We start from the raw sequence: 21,616 nt of genomic DNA on the forward strand, positions 1-21,616 counted from the left end.
TACATCGAATACTCGGGGAAGCTCACATGAAGTGTGCTTTTACATATAACTGTAACCTTTCCTTTACATCATTGCTTACATGAGCTGTGAAATGGGCCTGCTCACACAAGCTGTGGGTCAAAATGTAAGATACACAATGCTACTCACACGAGCTGTTGAGAATCCACAAAAAATGCAGGACCTTAGTCATCGGTAGGATATTCAAGACTAGCACCCAAAACATGAAATCCCTAATGACATGTTATTTGTATCTTAAGTATTCTAAAGGTTCAACCGGCACTCGATATCCGTCAATTCATCATAACATTGATACATTTGTATAATGATTCATTTACATAAAAATAACATAATAAACATTCAATTCAAACAACATTTAAGCTATTATAGTTCATACAAACTTACCTGACTAAATTGCAGCAATGACTAAGTACAGGGACTATTTGGAAATTTTCTCTTCTCCTCAAATTTTCACTTGTTCTTGATCTAAAATAATAATTCCGTTCAATACACTAATCGAAATAGAAAAATCAATTCATATTATGCAATTAGGTCTTTTTGACCTTTTTACTAAATTATCCCCAATGTTTTACTTTTATACAATTTAGTCCTTAAGCCCAAAACATGCAAATTAACCATTTTTATTCAATTTCAAGATTAGTAAAATTTTTTGGGACCCTACTACAACCCATATTTATTTTTAATTTTACAGCAAGTCCTTATACTTTTATTAATTTCACATTTTAGTCTTTAAACACTAAAATTACCAAAAATTACTTAACAAAATACTTATATTTTACAAATAAGCTTATTAATCTATCATAAAATTTCAAGAACACTTCAATTCCATCCATGGAACATTCCATAACATTTGACAATTTAACAAATTGACCCCCAGGTTAGCTAGATTAAGCTACATCGATATCAATAACATATGAATCATTAAAAACAGAATCAAATTCACATACCATGTAAGGCTTTGAAGTTGGCCGAAACTTGAAACAAATGAAAATGGTTTTCTTCTCTTCAATTTCGGTGGAAGGAAGAACTAGAAAAAAGATGATAAGAAACTTTGTTTTATTTAATTTAAGTTTAATTGGTTATTTACCATTTTAACCTTTAAAACTATCATAATTTCATTTTAACCATAACCAAGTATATCCACTATCACCTTAAATGGTATATTTACCATTCCATTTACTTTCATTTCCATAGCCATTTAACCCCTTTAACTAATAAAACTAAACTTTTACACTTTTTTTTTATAATTTAGTCATTTTCACTTAATTAACCATTTAAACATCAAAATTTCTTAATCAAATTTTAATACGTCATTAATAACACTCCATAAATATTTATTAAAATATTTTCGGCTTGGTTTATAGAAACAAGGTCCCGATACCTCATTTTCTAAAACCATTTGACTTTAGGGTCATACCACTTAACCCTAATTATTTATTCAAATAGCATAAATTACAAATTCAAAATTTATTTTAATACCATATTTGACTTGTAAATATGAAATAGTAAATATTTACGGACTCACACGTCAGATTTGTGGCCCCGAAACCACTGCTTCCGACTCCACTGATAAACGGGTTGTTACAATATCAACTAGTATAGTGCTTCAACTAATTCAGATAGACTTGTTTGGTCCTATTAGGACAACTAGCTTAGGTGGAAAATAATATGCTTTTATACTTGTTGATGACTATTCTAGATTTACTTGGGGTTTTTTTCTTAAGTACTAAAGATAAAGCTTTAGAAAAATTCATCACATTTTCAAAAATGGATCAAAATGAAAAAGGTTACTCTATTACTAGTGTTAAAAGTGATTATGGAACCAAATTTTTAATCTTGGGTTTGAAAATTTTTGCAACTCAAATAGAATTAGCCATAAATTTTTTACACTTAGAACCCCTTAACAAAATGGAGTTTTTGAAAGGAAAAATAGAACATTAGAAGAAATGGCTAGAACCATGATTTGTGAAAATAATTTACCAAAATATTTTTGGGCAGAAGCCACAAATACCACTTGCTATATTGTAAATAAAGGAATAATTAGGCCTATTTTAAAGAAAACTCCATATAAAATTTCAAAAATAAAAAGTCTAACGTTAGTTATTTTCATTCTTTTGGATGTAAGTGTTTTGTTTTAAATAATGGAAAAGATAATCTTGGTAAATTTTGTGCAAAAAGTGATGAATGAAATTTTCTTGGCTATTCTTTAAATTCTAAAGCTTTAGAATATTTAACAAAAGAACTATAACAATCCGATTTAGACCCTATTCGGAATAGTGGTTTTGGGACCACAAATCTAAGTCATAAAAATATCTAAATATTATTTTATGTTCTTAAAATATGTGAATTGACATGTGTGAAAGTTTCGTATGAAAATTCGATCATTTGTGTGCTTAATTTGATAAAAGGACCTAATCGCATAAAATGTAAAAGTGGCCTTCTATTTGTTTAAGTGCTTATTTGATATGCCTTTGTAAATGAGAGGTCCTTATGTTTTTATTTGACCATTGGAAGGTTGAGTGGACTTTAATAACCTTGTATGTTAATGGTTTAAATGTTAATTAACTAAGGGTATAATGGTAAATAGTGTATTAATATGTGTTAAATAAAATGTTAAAATTAGCTCATTTTAAGTGTTCTATTACCGAAAATACTAAGTAAAAGAAGAAGAAAAGTTCAAGTTAGGGTTCAGCACTTGTGGTTGTTAATTCAAGGTTTGTTTTTGATCCATTTTCGATAATTTTTATGTTTTTGTGATCGTTGCTCAGTATAGTATTAAGCCCATGTCCTAATTTATAAAATTTTTAATAATTTTGAGTTGAACTATTGATGAAACTATGAGTTTTATGAAGTTTGATGTTAGTAAATGAAATATATGTATTGGGTTAACATATTTTGTCTTTAAATTTTTGATGAATTTGAGTAAAATGGGTTAAATTGTGAAATTTGTATTTTGAGGGACTAAAATTTAAAATAAAAGAAATATGTGGACTTCTATGAACATTATGAGAATTCGGCCAAGCATATGTCTAAAGAAATTGTGTATTTTGTGATTTTGTGAATTAGGGGCTAAATTGTCAAAATATGAAAATATGAGAGGTAATTTGTAAAATTCCCTAAATATGTGTTTTTGGATTGATTTGAATGATTTGGTGAGTAAAAGGGTTAAATTTGAATTTATATAGATCAAGAACTAAAGAAACCAGAATTAGATTGGGAAAAGTCGAAAGTCGTCGAATAACCGATTCCGTCTATCCGAATCCGTACGAGGTAAGTCTATATACAAATAAATGTGTTTTGAATTGAATTACTATTGATTATATGCTATTGAACTATGATGAATGATTATATGAGTTGAGAAATATGAGGCATCTGAGAAAGCATTGACAAAGTTTCGACATCCAAAAAGCCTCGTACGAACCTTAGGAATAGTTAGGATACATATGTCATGATATAGGATCTGATATGTGTTATCGTGTAAGACCACGTCTGGGACGTTGGCATCGACTTATGATTTACGTGTAAGACCACGTCTGAAATGTTGGCATCGTATTTGATTTCGTGTAAGACCTTGTTTGGGATAGTGGCATCGATATTTGATTACATGTAAGACCACGTCTAGGACATTTGCATTGTACGAGCTTTCCGAGTTATCTACGTATCCTCATGATTTCGAACGGTTCAACGGGCATTCTGAGAAATGAATGATTATATGAGGTGTGTATCCGATTCAGGTACGTTTGAAATGTATACTATGTTTGAGAATAAAAGGTAAGTATATGTACAAGTGATGATATGTTTTATAAGTATGAGAAAATATGCTATATGTGTAGATGAATTGGGAATATGTGAAATGTACAAAAATTATGTGGTTTGAGATAGTCTTTGGCCATGGAGTATATGTAATTTGATGATGTTTTCATGTTTTAAATGATAAGTTTATTTGTATATGGCTTACTAAGCTTTTGAAAGGTTACTCTGTGTGTTTTTCAACTGTTTTATAGATACTGAAGCTATCGAGAGCTCAGGGATCATTAAGGATCGTCACCACACTATCGAACCTTGCTTTGGTACTTTTTAAAAATGTATATATTGAAATATGGCATGTATAGGCTAGACGTATTTAGATATGTTTTGTAATGTATATATCATGCCATGTGATATGGCTAGTTTGTGTTTGAACTTATGGTTTGATTTTGATATATGATATGTGATACAAATGTGCCATTATGATGTGCATTTGGTTGGCCAAAAGAAATGGTCAATTTTGGTAAGTTTTGGTATGTGCATATTTGAGAAATTGGTAAGTTTATAGCATGTGATTGAATGAAGTAAAATGAGGTCATGAAACAAATCTTTAGATATGATTATGTCTAATGTTTTGACATAATTTGGTATGACTGTTAAGCATGAAATTGGTTGATAATGTTATGGCATGGTTGGTGTATGTATTTGTTGTGAAATGGATGAACATTTGGTATGCATTTGAAGCTTATTTGTTGCTTGGAGGGAGGACCCTTAATGGGTGGAAAATTGGCTTTGTAAATGGCCTATTTTTGCCCACACAGGCAGAGACATGGACGTGTGTCTCAGCCATGTTGCTCGAGGGCCATTTCAAAATAAGCCTAGGCAGACCAACGGTTGCACACCCGGGCATGTGCTAGGCCATGTGGCCAATTCAGTTTCGACCACGGGCTAGACACATGGGCGTGTGACTGACCGTGTGATCCAAGTCAGTAGCCTTTTTAATTTTCACACGGCCTGGTTCACGAGTGTGTCTTGTGGCCGTGTGAACAAGTCAGTATGTATGCCCTGTTTTGACATGGCCTAGACACACGGGCGTGTCTAAAGCCGTGTGAGGCACACGGCCTGTTCACACGGGCGTGTGACCTGTCAACTTTGAAAAATGCTTAAGTTTTAAAAAAATTTGTATGAGCTCGGTTTAGTCCCGACCCCTTTCTAATGCATGTTTAAGGTCTCGTTGACCTATGTAAGGGACTCTGTAATGATGCATGATTATGTGTGAATGATGTTTGTGAATTATTTGTGAAATGTTTCGATTTGTCCGATAACGCCTTTAACCCTAGTCTGGCGACGAATACGGATTAGGGGTGTTACAAGAACTTTAGAAGTAGAAGAGTCTAATCATGTTGTTTTTTATGATTCTAACTTTCCTTCTAGAAAGGATTCTTGTATTGATGATGGTGTTGCAGAAAGAATTCAGAAATTTTATCTTCTCTATAATTCTTTGAGAGGGTTTCTGTCTTAAGATTTTGGTAAAAATCTTAAGGGAATTGTAAGGTTAAACCTTGTCCTCAAAGGTTGTACAAATTAGTGAATTTGATAAAATCCTTAGTTGTGGAAAGCTGAGTAATGGAGCAGGCAATTGGAGCCGAACCAGTCTAAATTGTTGTGTTCATTGTTCTATCTTTTCTTTCTAGCTTTCTAATTTTTTTTAAAAGTCAATTCAACACCCTTTGGGAAACTTTGGTTTGTTCAATCGAACTAAAAATTGTGAATGTCACATTATTACTATCGCATGTGAATATGCTAAGCAAATTTTACAATTGTACACGTCAGATCAATCAAGAAAGTGATAAGTGAGATCATCTCCACAGGTATCAATTAGGTATAAATTGGTTAATTTATTATAAAGGAGTGTGTTTAATACTATGAAAAAAACAATAATCAGAACACAGGGATAATTAAGGAATACTGATGTGTGTAAGATCTGAATTCTAACAAATAAATGAAAATGCTTTGGCAAGACAAGAGTAACTATGCAATGGCAATTACGAGAATGATTTTGTGAATAATATGTAAACAAGTAACAACTAAGGATGTGAAAATAGAGATGCTAAGACAAAAGTTAATGAATCTACGATGTTGACTTGGAAGGTTGGGAATACTGAGAATCTGCCTTTCTTAACCAAATATGCCTCTGCAAAACCAATTTTATTCTACTGCTCGAAAGAGAGCTAAAATGGTCTGCTTCTTTCGAGAGCAAGACCACAAGTTACCTTGCCTAAAGTGATATATGTCTATAGGCCTTTAGCACAGTACCTAGCACTATTTTGTTTTCTTTCTATATGGAACGTTGCTCTACGTCTAGAGATTGCTACAAGTATTTGGTCAAATACTTGCTCATATCATTCAATTTTGATCTAACTAACCTAACCTTGTCAGTATTAAAGTAATTTTCATAAACGTGTTGCACATTCATCTATGTCTAGAGATTATACGCATGCAATTCATAAATACCATTGAATGAAAAAGTAAGTTAAAACTAAACTAGGCCTTATTCATTAAAGGACATAAAAGGTTTTATCAAACAATCTCAACCCTATAAGACTAACTCATGGGCTGGAAAATAACATTCAAATTCAGAATAGCATTCAACATCATTCTTCTCAATTCAATTCAAAAAACAATAAATAAATAAGTAGAAGAAGAACTTCAGGAAGATGGCTTTCACCTATCCAGCCCCACAACTTTGGTGTCGTAATCTAATGGTTGCCAAGAGGAATTGCATTCATCTTCTCCCTTACGAGTCTACCTTGTTCTAAACCGTTATCCTCTACTGTCCATCCAAGGAACTTTTTTTTCAATTGTCTCTCTTCTTTTTTTTTCTTTTTCTTTTTGGGTTTTATATCTCTTTCTTTAGAGTAGGCCCATTATCCTATGATCCCATGATTTTTTCCCTCTTTTTTAGGCTATTTTTTCTGGTATACGTACAATAGAGCTGATAACGGTTAAGTGTTGACTAGGTCTTTTCGAGGCATTGCCACGACATTCATTTTGGATAACTGTCCAACCTTTTTCCACAACAAACCTTCACTCCTTTACTTCTTTTCCTCATTTTACACCTGCCACTTAACAAACAAATCCTTCCCGAAAACAATTAGAAGTAAATGCAATAACATTTTAGCACAATCTAAGCCATTTAATGCAATTTCCTAAAAACACTAATGGAAAACCCTAAAATACAACTAAATTTACCTAATTACAGGCAATTAATCAATTCTAAAGGCATAAAATATAACTCTTTTCAAGATTTACCAATTTCTTAGTTCTTTGGTCTTTTATCACTCTATATAGTAACCAAAGATTTATGCTTCTTCTTGGTATTTGCGCACTTAAATTGTATGTGCCCATACCCTTTGCATTCGTAGTACTGGACATATTTCTTTCTAACATATTCACCTCTAGGTTGATTCTTTCTTAAACTCTCTTCTTTATGATAATCACAAACCATCTTTTTCTTAGTAAAACACTTTAAAGTTCTGTAAAAATTTGTAGAGATCAACACTATCTATTTCTTAATATCCTCCATGGTTTCGACTGATTTTTTGTCAGATATAGTAGTATTTTGGACATTAAAGGCCATATTTGATTTTACCTTGTCTTGTTTAGCTTCCAGTAGTTTCAGTTCAAAAGTTCTAAGGGAGTCGATTAGCTTACCTAACTTGACTGTAGTAACATCTTTAGCTTTTCCAATTATTGTTACCTTGATAGCAAATTGTTTCGGCAGTGATCGCAAAACCTTTCGCTCTAATTTGGTCTTAGAGAATCGTTCGCTAAGGAAAAATGCATCATTAGAGATTTAACAAACACGAGTATAAAATTCAAAAATAGTTTCTTCCTCATGCATTTTTAATTTCTTAAACCTAGTGGTTAGGATCTATAGCTTTGACATTCTTACAACAACGTTTCCCTCATGTTGATTTTGAAGGATTGTCCAAGCTTTCATGGCAGTTTCACACATTGGTATAAACTTAAATTTCTCTATATCTACGCCATTAAAAATGAAATTTGATGCCTTGGAGTTTCTAACAACCATTCTCCTCTTTTCGACAGTGAATTTGGCCTTTGCTTTTGGAAAACTAGTTCCATCTATTCCAATAATAGTTGGCTAAGTCCAACCTTATTCAACGGCCTCCCAAGCAGCATCATTAATAGGCATGATGAACGTTTACATATGGGTTTCCCAATTGATATTATTTGATGAACTAGCTAGAAGCGAAGCTTAAGATATTGAACTTCCTTCTCTTATAGGTTACATAGCTACAAACTTATCATTGGATCGTCTTCAAATACCTTATGAAGTTAAGATCTGATACCAATTGAAAAATATATTTGTTTGCAGTAATGAAAAATTTTACTAAACTCAGAGTTCGTTACAACAATAAATAGAATGAAAACAGAGAGTGAGAGGAAGTAAGGTAAGGAAAGAAGAAACGACAAAACCAATATTTGTTTATGTAGTTCAAACACAATGATCTTACGTCTATAGAGCCCTGTCAAGATATACTCTTTTTCAATCACCAAATCAAACAACTATAATAATTCGTCTCTATTAAGCTAAGTTCATGCAATCCTAATAGATAACAATACCACAATCAACATACACCAATGTCAACTCTCCACTCCACTCAAGAAAGTTTATCAATAAACAACTAAGAAAATTAAACACTCAATACAAGAAAATAAAAAAAGGTTGGTTACAAAGATCTTTAAAAGTGTTGTAGATTTCCGTCTCCTAAACACGTGTAGCACCAAAGGAAAGTGACGCCTATTTATAGGATAAAAAATAGCAAGATAATATGCTAAAATAAATAGATAAACCCTTGAAAAAAATTTGATAATTACCTCTAAATTAATTCTTTAACCAGCAAAGTGATAATGATAAGAACTTAATACTTATCCAATACCCTCAAGCACATCAAGGAATTAGTTGGGAATTTTTGCATCCTAGCCAAACTATGTTAGTTGTTTTTTCAAACATGCCATACCATGCTCAAGTGGGCCAAAATTAGTCTGTTGAAACCCTTTTTCAATGCCCATTTCCTCAGCCCAAGTAGAAAAATAAACTCGTTCTAACATAACATGGAACGAGCAGGTCAAAAACCTCAACATGAAGGATAAAACATTGTTTTTTTTTCTTTTATTTTCAAGAAAATTTCCTTTAATAATCTATTCACTTGTTCTTTGATTATGAGTAGCTAAATTCTAATCCAGCCAAATGTCGACAAAATTTTAGTGTTGAATTGTGAGATCCGAAACCATACTTAATTCCTCTTTGATTTGATATTTCTTTTATTCAGATTATGAAAAAGATAGGATTGTCTCCTAGTATAATTTTTGGAATCACTTGGAGAAGGGCCCCTTGTTCGATACTTTGAATAATAAATGATTGATAAAAACAAATTGATCTGTAACTATTGTTTTATTTTACCAAAGAACTTGTAACACCCCCAAACCCGGCCTAGACGTTATGGTCGAATCTGGCGATGTCACATGATAGCTTTTGAAACTAAGTTGCTACGATAAAATAATTTCCATTGGTTAACTCTTGTTGACCTTAAAATCGTTACTTATCTAGTCAATCATTTTTACACGTTTCGTTGCAGAAGCTTTTAAAAGTCATTTTGAATAAATCGCGTATTTAGAGAAAACTTTACCTTTTAAAAATCGAGTTGTTAAACGTCTTAACAGTTATAAATCCATAAAAATTAAGTAATAACCCAAATTAAGGAAAAGTCCTAAAAAGTCCGCAAATTTACATAAAAAATTAACCCAGAAAATAATTAAGATTTAAATATCCAAAGTTGGAATCAAAATAGTGTATTACGTGTGGCCACCGTTAAGTCCTCCGTTTCACCAATCTGTCAAGTCTGGGATTACCTGTACAGGTTAAGAAGAAGGGGGTGAGTTTACGTAAACTCAGTGTGTAATTCCCATGCAAACAACAGACAGTAAACAGATAATCACAGTCTGGGTCTAAGCCCTTTTCAATATCAGTATCAGTATCAGTTTGGCCGTAGCTCATCTCAGTAACAGTAAGCATTAGGGCCTTAGCCCATCTTTGAAACAGATATGCAATTACAAAATCCCACCTAACCAGCTTGTACACTCCATCTCCGTCCAACCCTACACTCCATGTAGGGGTATAATCAACCCAACCATCCTTACACTCCAAATAGTACCGAATGCGGCACTAGACAGTGATTTACAGCTGAGCTGCCAGTAAATTAGGCTTGAAGCCTTTCAATACACTTCCTCAGACCAATATCAAACCCCAACCCGATGCAATACAACATATAATTATGTCATGCTATCTCATAGTAACAGTTCACACAATATCAGCTCAGTGAAATATTATCATGCAGAAACAATTATATACGTGTAACAATCGTTCAGTCGTTTCATACAATTAGGGGTCTAGATAACTTATCGACCCTATAGTAGGTTCACAGTTGTCTCGGGTGACCCATGCAACCTTAGCAACAAATCAATGAAAATGGGCTCACACGCCTATGTTGTCCGCCCGTGTGGCCCACACGGCCCAAATTAACCTTTAACCCAGAATCTCACACGCCCATGTGGTTTACCCGTATGGGCCCACACGTCTGTATGGCCCACAGGGCCTAATTGGCAGAGCCCGTGTGTCACATACGGCTTCGCCCAGCCATCACACGGCCATGTCATGCACGCACGGCCTGGCTCGTCGATCACACACCCATGTATCGTCACACGGCCTACCACACGGTCGACCACACACCCGCATGGCGTCGACAGAGTGTCTTTTTTAGCTTTTTGTCGAATTCCGTTTCTATGGTTCGGGTACACACCTGGTTTTGTTTGATGCTAAAATAATCCTCGAGCACTCCAAGACCTATTATTGAACAAATAACACTAATTTAATCGATTAAAATGCGATCCCAAATCGAACTCGTATCAAGGTTTTAACCAAACCTTGCCTTCAGCTAAGCAACGCCAATTTCCCACTACCAACGTGCCGATTAATAGCCTACTGATATTTGATTGACCCCTAATCACATAACGAACTCTTATCAATATATTCAATAAACCAAAACAAAAACACACCTTTACCTACTGATCACACATGCAGAACACAAGAGTAAAGAGTCGTGGAATTAAAATAATAGTTAACGGGCAAAAATTGAAGAAAGAGAAAAAACAACAAGAGGGGAGTATGAAGAAAACGACAGCAATGAGAGAAAGGGAGAGGAAAAAAAGGTAGAGAAAGATTTTGGGAAGGAGAGGGAAATCGAAATATTTATGATAACCACCAAGTTCCCCAAATCACTCCACTTACCCCACTACATCATAACAACTCCGAAATCCAGTTTTGCACAACTCTTAGCCGAAATTGAAGCAAAAATACTGTCTCAACGCCACCACAGAGAATTGAACACAGGACCTCCAACACTCCAACACTCCACTTAACCACCAGACTAGCAAGCCCATTCTGATATGATTCTACACATACTTAAACTTAAGCCCTATAGGCCAGGTTAAGGCTTTATTCATAAAAATACAAAAAAAATTCCAAGACAAGCTTGAACTTGGGACCTCTCACACACTCTTAGAGCACTTAACCACTGACGCAGAGACATAATTGTGTCATATTTTAACAGAATCAAAAATAAAAATTTTGGGACATTACAGAACTAATTGGTGTGATTTAATTGGGTGTGTAGTTGGCTGACATCACGAGAACTAGAAGTTTATTTAAATGGTCCACGTAGTTAAGAAGATTAATTAGAGTCGGATTTTCTTGCTTGTAATGTTGTTGAAGAATTAAATTGTAAGAGCTGAGATAAGAACTAATTATTAGGATGTTCCCACAACCTATAATTAGTTTACCACTATGGAAGAATTGGAAGTTGAGATTGTTCATTGAGCACTATAATCAACTTATTATTGAGTGCAGATGTATCCATAATTCGTGGTTAGTTCAGAAATAGAAAGTGAAGTTGATATGTACTCGTTTGGTGATGTGATTCCAGTCGTTTAGATGCTCGATCGTAAAGTTAAATAAAGGTTAAGTTGTTGGCAAGATAGGCTCGAAATAGAAAATGATAGGCTTGAATTAAGTGGTTTTGGGAATGGTTTAGGGAACAATATAATAGATTCGGCTAAGGCTTAAGTATGAACCTAGAAAAAAATAACAGAAACTAGCACCTCATATAATCTGACAATCTCAAAAAGCAGAAAATTCAGGCAATCTATCAAGTGTGAAATCCACTCATTCCAGAATGGAATGTGCAGGTTTCATCAAATAATTGACAATTACTCAAATAGTATCTTTCTTTTTCATAGACAAGGATAGTCCCTATATAAAGTTCATAGTAACTTTGTCTCATTTCCATTTCGGTATCTTTACTGGCTATAACCATCCTGAAAATTTCATCCTTATCTTGCTGATACATCCAACATTTAAATACAGATTCAGAAATACCACATTTCATTCCGAGCTACTAATACATTTTTTTAATCATTTTGCATTTTATCATTCCCCAAATAAACAGACATAGTATCACTGTGATCATTCATGTAAAATTTTCTGTATAAACTCCAAATTCTTCAGTACACAGGCTCTGTCTCTGAATAACAGACATTTATCAGATCTATTCTGAAATTTTGAATTAGAAATTATTTCACACTGTATTCATTTAAATTACAAATCATTATTACTTTTCTGAGTTTTACTGATTTATCATAAAATCATCGATTTAGCTTTATACTCAGCTAAAATCGAGCTATTGTCAGACAATCATAATCGGCATCTATGACTTACAAAGTATAAAGAAATTTTTTACTCGAAATATCTATAACCATATTCGCTCTTTCCAAGTGATATTCAACTATCAAGTCATAATCTTTTAACAATTCAAGTCATATACGTTATCTCAAAATCAAATCTTTTTTCAACATCAGATACTTTAACTTTTTATAATCGGTGAATCTATGACATTTTTCACCAAACAAGTAATGTTGCCAGATTTCAATACAGAAACAATGGTTGTCAATTCTAGGTCATGTATCGAGTAATTCTTTTCATGTGGTTTTTAATTGTCTGCAAGCACAGGCTATTACTTTGTCTTATTGCATCAAAACACAGTCTAATTCCATTTAATAATACATCACTGTAATAACAAATTCCTTACCCAATTCAGGTTGAACCAGAATCACTACTTTGATCAACTTAGCTTCCAACTGGTCAAAACTTTACTGATATTTATCAGTCCATTCAAATCTTACCTCTTCTCTGTGATGGCTGGGTCATCAATGTAGCTATTTCAATTATTAACAATAAAGCTTTAAGTTTTTCCAAAGCCATAACCATCAGATAGATTCAAAACCATAGTGCTATAATATGACCGACATTTCAACCATATAGATAAAACAACACTTCAGTATCAATAGTGTACCTCAACTTAAAAGAGGGAAAACCGAAAGTGGCCCTAATAATAACTAATGCAGTAATACAGTTTCTATAATCTGTGATCTCTATCACCATACCTCATGATCGAGTCAATATTTATAACGATAATGAATGTAATTACCTCCGATCAAAGAATATCTTTCACAAATAACCCATGTTTACATAATAAAGAGTTTGATGATAGCTCAAAGAAAATTTAGAAGAGTAATATCACGCATACTCAGTAGAAACAATTGTGATAAAGACAATATAACTTGCACATTTGTAATTCAGGGCTTCAATCAATATAAGTAGAAAATAACATCATATGAATCTTATCCTCAAAACTTATATCAATCATGATGAATTAGAAAACCCAAGTATGATAGAGCAATACCGCTCATGGATCAACTAGACTTTCTGTATTTCCATTTATTATAATTTACTAGCCTTTCAATACGATAAATATTGCAACTGTACATGTACAATTTCATATGCCTCTGAGAATAACAGAACATGTAGAATACCCAAAAGAGATTGTTGTAATATACTCAATTATAACAGTTGTATTAACATGTCTTTGCAATTTTATTACTATTCCATTGACTGATAAAGTTATCAATAATCTTACATTATTTAGTTCACTGAAAGATTCAATTCAGAAGAATTATTCAGTTAATCCATTCTGTAAATATCATATCTAGATAAGTCGTCTACTCATGAATAACTTCTTCCTTAACAATGAAATCACATATTCAGAATAATTTTCAGAAAAATCTGATATCTCTTTTTAATATCGTCTTCACTTACTAACTCATTCTCAATCCTGACTATATTATTAATCATTCAGCCTTTGAACTCTTTAGTTCTACATTTGAGCTTAATCCATATAAATCTTGTGAATTTCGCTGTATAATACTATACTGGTAAGGGGGTGGAGATTGTAAGCCTCAAAATTTAACTTTCATGCATATTTATCATTCTCATGTACTATAAAACATTTATTCGTACCTTTTCAAATTCTATTTCATCATAAGTAACATTTTTACTCAGGCACGTGAGTATCACTTTCAACAGTATCAGAATTAGCTCGGTTAGAAAGCATCTCTATCTATTTGTAAAACAGTTTTCATCAGAGTCAGGAGATATCATACTATCACAGGTTATGTAATGGCATGTATTTCCAGACTCCACATATACTACATTCAGTCAGAGAGCCAACTAAACCGTAACTCTGATACCACTAACTGTAACACCCCTAACCCGTATCCGTCACCGAAACAGGGTTACAGAGCATTATCGAAACATTCAAAAACATTTACAGATTATTCATGTAAATGACTATTCATTAGCTGAGATTATTCAAAATCTCCCTTAATTGGACCCTCGAGGCCCAATACGAACATTAGAAATGAGTCGGGACTTAATCGAGAACTTTAAGAATTTTTTGTGATATTTTAAAAAATTTCCAAGTTACAAGACTCGCATGCCCGTGTGGTCCAAGGGACATCCGTGTGACCCTGGGACACGCCCATGATACAGGTCGTGTTCGACCCCATGTAACTTTCTGACTTGTGTACACAGCCGTACCACACGCCTGTGTGTTAAGCCTTGTGGTTAACTAACTCAATTCGAAATTAGGTGCAGGTTTCACACGGCCAAGACACACGCCTATGTTCTAGGCCGTGTAGCACACATGGCTGAGACATGCTCCCGTATCTCTGCCCTTATGCTCAATTTTGAGCATTCTATTTCTCAAAATTAAGGTGCAGGGGGCATACGGTCTAATTACATACCCATGTTACTAGCTGTGTGTCACACACGGTTTAGACACACGCCCGTGTGTCTGCCCGTGTGGAAAAAATAAAGTCATTACTAGCTTTATTTCTCACCCAAAATCACACTCATGACCTGCACTTGAAACACACATCCAATATCAACCATTCCAAGCATTCAAATTAAACAAATTCTATCAATTACATGCGTACATGTTCATATTCTTGCATTGGTTTAATCTATATAATAAGTATAATTTGATCAACTACTTAACACATATGTAGCTACCATAGTATGACATTACAAATATATCAAAACCAACCATTACTAGTCATTCCAATGGCTAGATTACAAGCATCATTTAAATTTACATGCCAATATGGCCAATATATCCTATACATGCCATTACAACCATAATTGATTTACCATATTGTACTGACATGGGCTGATGGATAGTGTGAGTGATCTCCGCCAAGCTTCCAATCCAACAAGCTTCCGATTTACAATAAAAAAGGGAAATAAAACCAAGTAAGCATAAAATTCTTAGTAAGTTCGTATAACATGGTACTTAACTTACCATTCATTCTATTATGAGGTAACTATGTAAGGCATATTCAATAAATTTGACCTCAAGCCCTACACACACACATCTTCATTGCCCTTGTTAGTCATATAATCCATAATAACATCAAAACATATATGGACTCAACAACAATCAAGATTCCAAGCACATATGCTTTCCACAACATGTATTCATTCAACATGCATAATTTATTTCATTATTACAAGTATAATTTCATACTAGCTTATTTCGAGTTCAGATCATTTCATATTTACTCATATTGCTTGGAATATCAAGGTCACGGTTAGTACACTCAAGGTGTACAAGTTTATAATCAAAGGTGTGCATATTCATTAAATAAATTCCATATGCAATATCATCATTTCATATTTCTATATATCAATCATCGCATATCGTCATTTTCATGTGTTTCAGGCCGATATGTGTAATAACTGATTTCTTATTCATATCTTCACATGTCAATAACTTTTACCTGTTGAATTTATTCGAAATATCGATGGATACATAGATAGTACACTCGAGGTGTACGAATCAGAATCCATCAAATTCGTGTCCAATTGTACCCATAAGGTACTATTTCATAGAGTACACTCTTGAGCTTCATACATAAAAACAACAGGATTACCATTCCAAGCTAAATCCTTTTTATGACATATGCTCTAAAGAGCTTGATCTGGATTACCCGTCCGGGCTAAATCCAATCTATAACATGTGCTCGACAGGACTCATATTAGGATTACCTATTCAGGCTAAATCCTTTTCTGTAATAAGGTTAATAGGATTACTCATTTGAGCTAAATCCCGTCAGCAACAAATGCAGGACCTCATTCATTTCAAGAAATCACATATCCATCTATTTTTTATTTTTATTCAACCGGGATTTAAACATTTTTCTTAAGCATTATCTGGCATGTGATTATTTCATACATCCACAACATTCATATAATTCAAATAAACACATTCCACATTCATTTCAAGCATATAAGTAACATTCTCATTATTTATCCTTTTTTATCTATCGGGCATTATCATTTAATTTAAACATTTTTATTTATCGAGCTTGATTGGATATGTAATCATTTCACATATTTATGACATTTATACAATTTACATAAACACAATCAATGCAAGCATGTAAATAAGCACAATTTAGTTACACGAACTTACCTCGACAATGTTCGTGTACGTAAAATCTACTAATCCGGCATTTTTCTCTTTCCTCATTTTAGCTCCGAATTTCGTCTATCCGGATCTATACAGGTGTTAATTTATTACATTTCATATTTATTTGGACTCAATTTATGTCCTAGGCAAAATTACCATTTTACCCCTAACTTTTTCATAAATTCTAATTTTGTCCCTAGGCTCGGAAAATGAAACTTGTGCAAATTACTCCCTATTCCAAGCCTAACCAAAGCCCCGTTACAAAATTTACAGCACATGTACTCATAAAAATTCAAAATTTTTCATCAAATTTTACTACTTTACATTTTAGTCCCTAAATCATGTTTTCATCAAAAATCACTTTGTAAAAGTTGTTTATCTAACAACAATCTTTCATTTTCTACCATAAATTTCTAATTTCTAGCATATAAATCCATAACCCATTTTCCATACTTCAGTAACTTTACAAATTGATCCCCCAAATAGATAGATTAAGTTATCCCGATTTTAAAAATATCAAAATTACTAAAAACGGGCCAAGGAAACTTACCCAATTTGGCCATGAAAGTTTCTTCTCTCTCTCCTAGGGTTTCTGTGGAATATTTTGGGAAGAAGATGATAAAAATGATTTTTATTTTTATTTACTAATTTATCATCTTTTAATAATTTTGATTTCCAATTTAGTCATTAGCCTTTTTCTCATTTTCCATGGATGAATCATCCAAAAATATCTACATACTTTTTATTAATGGTCTAATTACAATATAAGGACCTTAAGTTTTGAATCCCATAGCTATTTGATCCTTCTAGCTACTAGAATCCAACTTTTACATTTTATGTAATTTGGTCCTTCTCGTAATTAGGCACATAATCAATAATATTTTCTTATCAAAATTTTCACATGACATTTCTATCATATTATGGACCATATAATAAAATAAAAATAAATTTTATTTTTCGATTCAGATTTGTGGTCTTGAGACTACTGTTCTGATTTCACCGAAATTGGGTTGTTACACAAGACTTTCTTGATAAGCCAATTCAGTCGAGAGAGAACTTTGAGAGTTGGACACTCACAAATGGTATAATGTTCATAAAATGAGCAAAAAGTCCTTACAACATGAAAATAGCTAAGTATTTATAGGCTGAGCTAGCTATAGCCCAATGGACAACTTGTAATTAGCTCAATTGAGCTATTAATGAGTTGAATTAACTTTTAAAATGATTAACATGACTTTTAGAAACTCCTAGACCTAGGTGACGCCAATGGGTAGGTTGTTTAGCATTCCCAATCAGTCAACTAAGTAAACTTAATTTGTTGAGCTGAATCTTGCAAATGATTGAGCAGCCAAGAGTTATGAGCTCCACTTAATTCCCCTTAGGAAGCTAAATGTACAGCAGCCCTCTTGAATGTGTTGTGGTGCACGAACAGCCTCAATGGTGTGAACACAAGAATTCAACCAGCTTCCCAAGTGTGAACATACGAATTTAGGCAGCCTCTAAGGTGTGAAATCAGCTGCAAGCCGAATGGTCTAGTGTGAATGTGCTTGTGGCCATTGCTCTTCACAAATAGACACCTGGAGAAGAGAAAACAACAGCTTGGCCTTTAATTCAACTCCAAATACAATGATTTCCTTTAATGCCATCCAATGCATCTAGCTAGTTGATTCAGCTGGTGTGACCACCTACAAACACCATTAAATTCGGTTAAGAACACATTCATAAGCTCATCTAAGTTGCCTAAACTTAGGACACATTAAGTAGCTATATTAACTAAAACATATTAAATAAACTTAGGACATATTAAATAGCTGAACTAATTAGAACACATTAAATAAACTTAAGACAATTTAAATTGCTGAACTAATTAGAACACATTAAATAAACTTAAGACAATTAAATACTTAAACTAAAATAACTAAAAATTATTAAAGTTTATTCCTGCAACCAGTTAGCTTAAAAATGAAAGCTAAAATTCAACTTTAAGTAAGCTACATGGGACGCATGTAGTTGAACTCCATGAATGATCGATAAGGCCCACCACTTCTTCTCCCCATACTCGATCAATATAGCTCGAAAGGGCTTCTTGAAACTTCTTGGCTTGTGACCGAGTGATTGGACCTAAGGGCAGCTCAATGGGATCGGCAGCAGCTTCCTTGGCCATGATCACATCAGAAGTTGTGTATGAGGTTGGAGTTTTTATCCTTTTGGTTTAATTTACTTCTATTTCAAATTTCTATATCCTAATTTGCATTTATTTGTTTAATTTTGTTATACTTTTACCCCCCTTTGTTTATTTACGCAGGTTTGCACAAGTCTTGGGCACAAAATTGCCCATGACAAAATCTGGTTGTGCTAAATCATAAAATAATCAATTCAATCTTTGTGAGATCAACCCTACTTCTTTGACTATGAATTTAAATTCTATTTTAGGCGTAGGACCTTTTATTTTTAGTAGATTCGACACCCATCACTTAGTTCAATTGGCATTGTTGTTATTGCAACAATCATGAGTATGGATGCATCCAACATTCATGGAAGTATTAGTGGTTTTCAAGATTATATATCCATAGTGGAATGAGCAGATGGTAGGGCAAAGGATGTCAACTCTGGCGTGGTGAAAGAATTGACAAAATCCACCCTTGCTTCGCTCCATTTCCATCCCTACGAACATGATATGAGTACCCAAATATCTCCAAATCTATGAAATTACAAATTATTAAATTATCAAAATTTGTATAAATAAAAAAATAGCCGAAATTCAATTTTGAAAATGAAATAATATAAAGGCCAAAACATACTATTTGTCAATGTACTGTGCATACGTTGAAGATTGAATCTTTGTACTCTAGTTTGGTCAATTTCAATCCTTCTACTTTTTTTAATTTTGAAATTCCAATCTTAATCTTAACGATAGTAGTTAAATCTATTAGATCAAGTTCTACTGTTAGTCCCATACTATGCATAAACTATGGATTTAGTTACTAATCTTCAATTTGATCATTGTTAATCCATATATGTTTAGAATTTTATAATTTCAATCCCGAATAAAAATTATAACTGTTAAATTCATAAATTAAAATAGCATTTTTTATGAGTAATATATGAAATTAGTAAGTTGATGGGATATTACACACGTGATAAATATGTTTGTTAATAAGATTTTAGATATACCAGAATTTGAGTTAACAACTTTAACAAGTACAATTTGAGTTTAGATTGAAACGTTAAAATTTGAAAAATATAGAAACTAAAAAAATTAAATTAAAAAATTATAAACTAAATCCACATCAAAGAAAAATATAACCTAAACCCTACACATGTAAACCTTGAATTTTCTATAAGATGATGCAACAAGAAAGACCAAATGCATTAGCAAATCCAACATTGAGATTACATGAGCGAAAGATAAGTTGGCATTAAGAATTGAGTAGTACGGCAGCCATTATTGGGGAAGTTAAAAGAATACCAACCCACTACCCACCAGTCACCAGTCACCACCCACCACGAGAGGGAACCAACTTCATTGCTTCAACCAGTCATTATACCCACAACAGTGAGAAAGGATTGGTGAGTTTTAAATTCTGAAATCTGAAACGAATAAGTCAAAAAGCATTGCTCAATGTTGGAATTTTGTTGGTTGTTTTTAGGTAAAAAATAATATGAGATTCACCACTCTCGTATTGCTCTTTCTCAGGAAACTTCTGATTTTCATTCGGTTACCCTGCCCATTTCATAAACAAAAAAACAAAAAAAAAGGGGACAACTACTTCATAGAATTGGTTGAAATTAATTTTTATACTCTTAACTAGATTAATTTAACCTTTCTACTAATAAAAAAACTAAAATAAAACTAAAATTTAGCACAATTAACATTTATTATAAATAAATTTAATTTATTATATAACATAGTTAATATTTCTAAAGTTTTGAGGGTTTTATAAATGAAATTTTTTTTCTGACTTATGGATGTAAAAACCTCTCAAACTTTTTAAAAAAAAAGTAATTAAGCCTCTCCCTTTTTTTTTTTTGCACCCAATTGAGCACTTGGACTTTCAAAATGCATCAAAAAGGCCCTCAAACTTCTTCAATAAAAGCAATTAAGCCCCTGCTTTTTTTTTTCACTCAATTAGGTACTTAAACTGTCAAATTGCATAAAAAAGACCCTCAAAATTTTTCAAAAAAACAATTAAGCCCTTGCTTTTATTAAAAATTATAAAAAATAATAAATTTTATAAAAATTATTAAATTTTAATAAAAATTAAAAAATTGTAAAATTTTATAAAAATCATAAAAGAAATAACAACCCTTAGTTTTTTCAATTAAATTCATCACGTGTCGCAACACAGTGTGACATGTGGTGAAAAATCATTAAAAATATAAAAATCAATAAAAGTTATCCAAAAATTATAAAATAATTCTTTTGGTACGATAATTTTTATAAAAAAATTACAAAATTTATATTTCTTTACATTTTGTATAATTTTCTTAGGATTTTATAAAATTTTATAAATTTTTTTATATTTCTATATATTTTTTAATTTTTTTACGATTTTTGTAAAATTTTATAATTTTTTTATATTTTTTTACGATTTTTATATTTTTTTCTAATTTTTAATATTTTAATATTTTATTAAAATTTAATAATATTTATATCTTTTATTGTTTTTAATTTTTTATAATGTTTTTTCTAATTTTTAATAAAAGCATGAACTTAATTGCCTTTTTTTTTTTGAAAAAGTTTGAGGATCTTTTTTTATATATTTTGAAAGTTAAAGTATCCAATTGAGTGAAAAAAAAGAAGGTAGGGGCTTAATTGATTTTTTTTGAGGACCTTTTTAATA

This window comes from Gossypium hirsutum, chromosome A09 (assembly GCF_007990345.1).
Source record: "Gossypium hirsutum isolate 1008001.06 chromosome A09, Gossypium_hirsutum_v2.1, whole genome shotgun sequence".
Taxonomy (NCBI): Eukaryota; Viridiplantae; Streptophyta; class Magnoliopsida; order Malvales; family Malvaceae; genus Gossypium; species Gossypium hirsutum.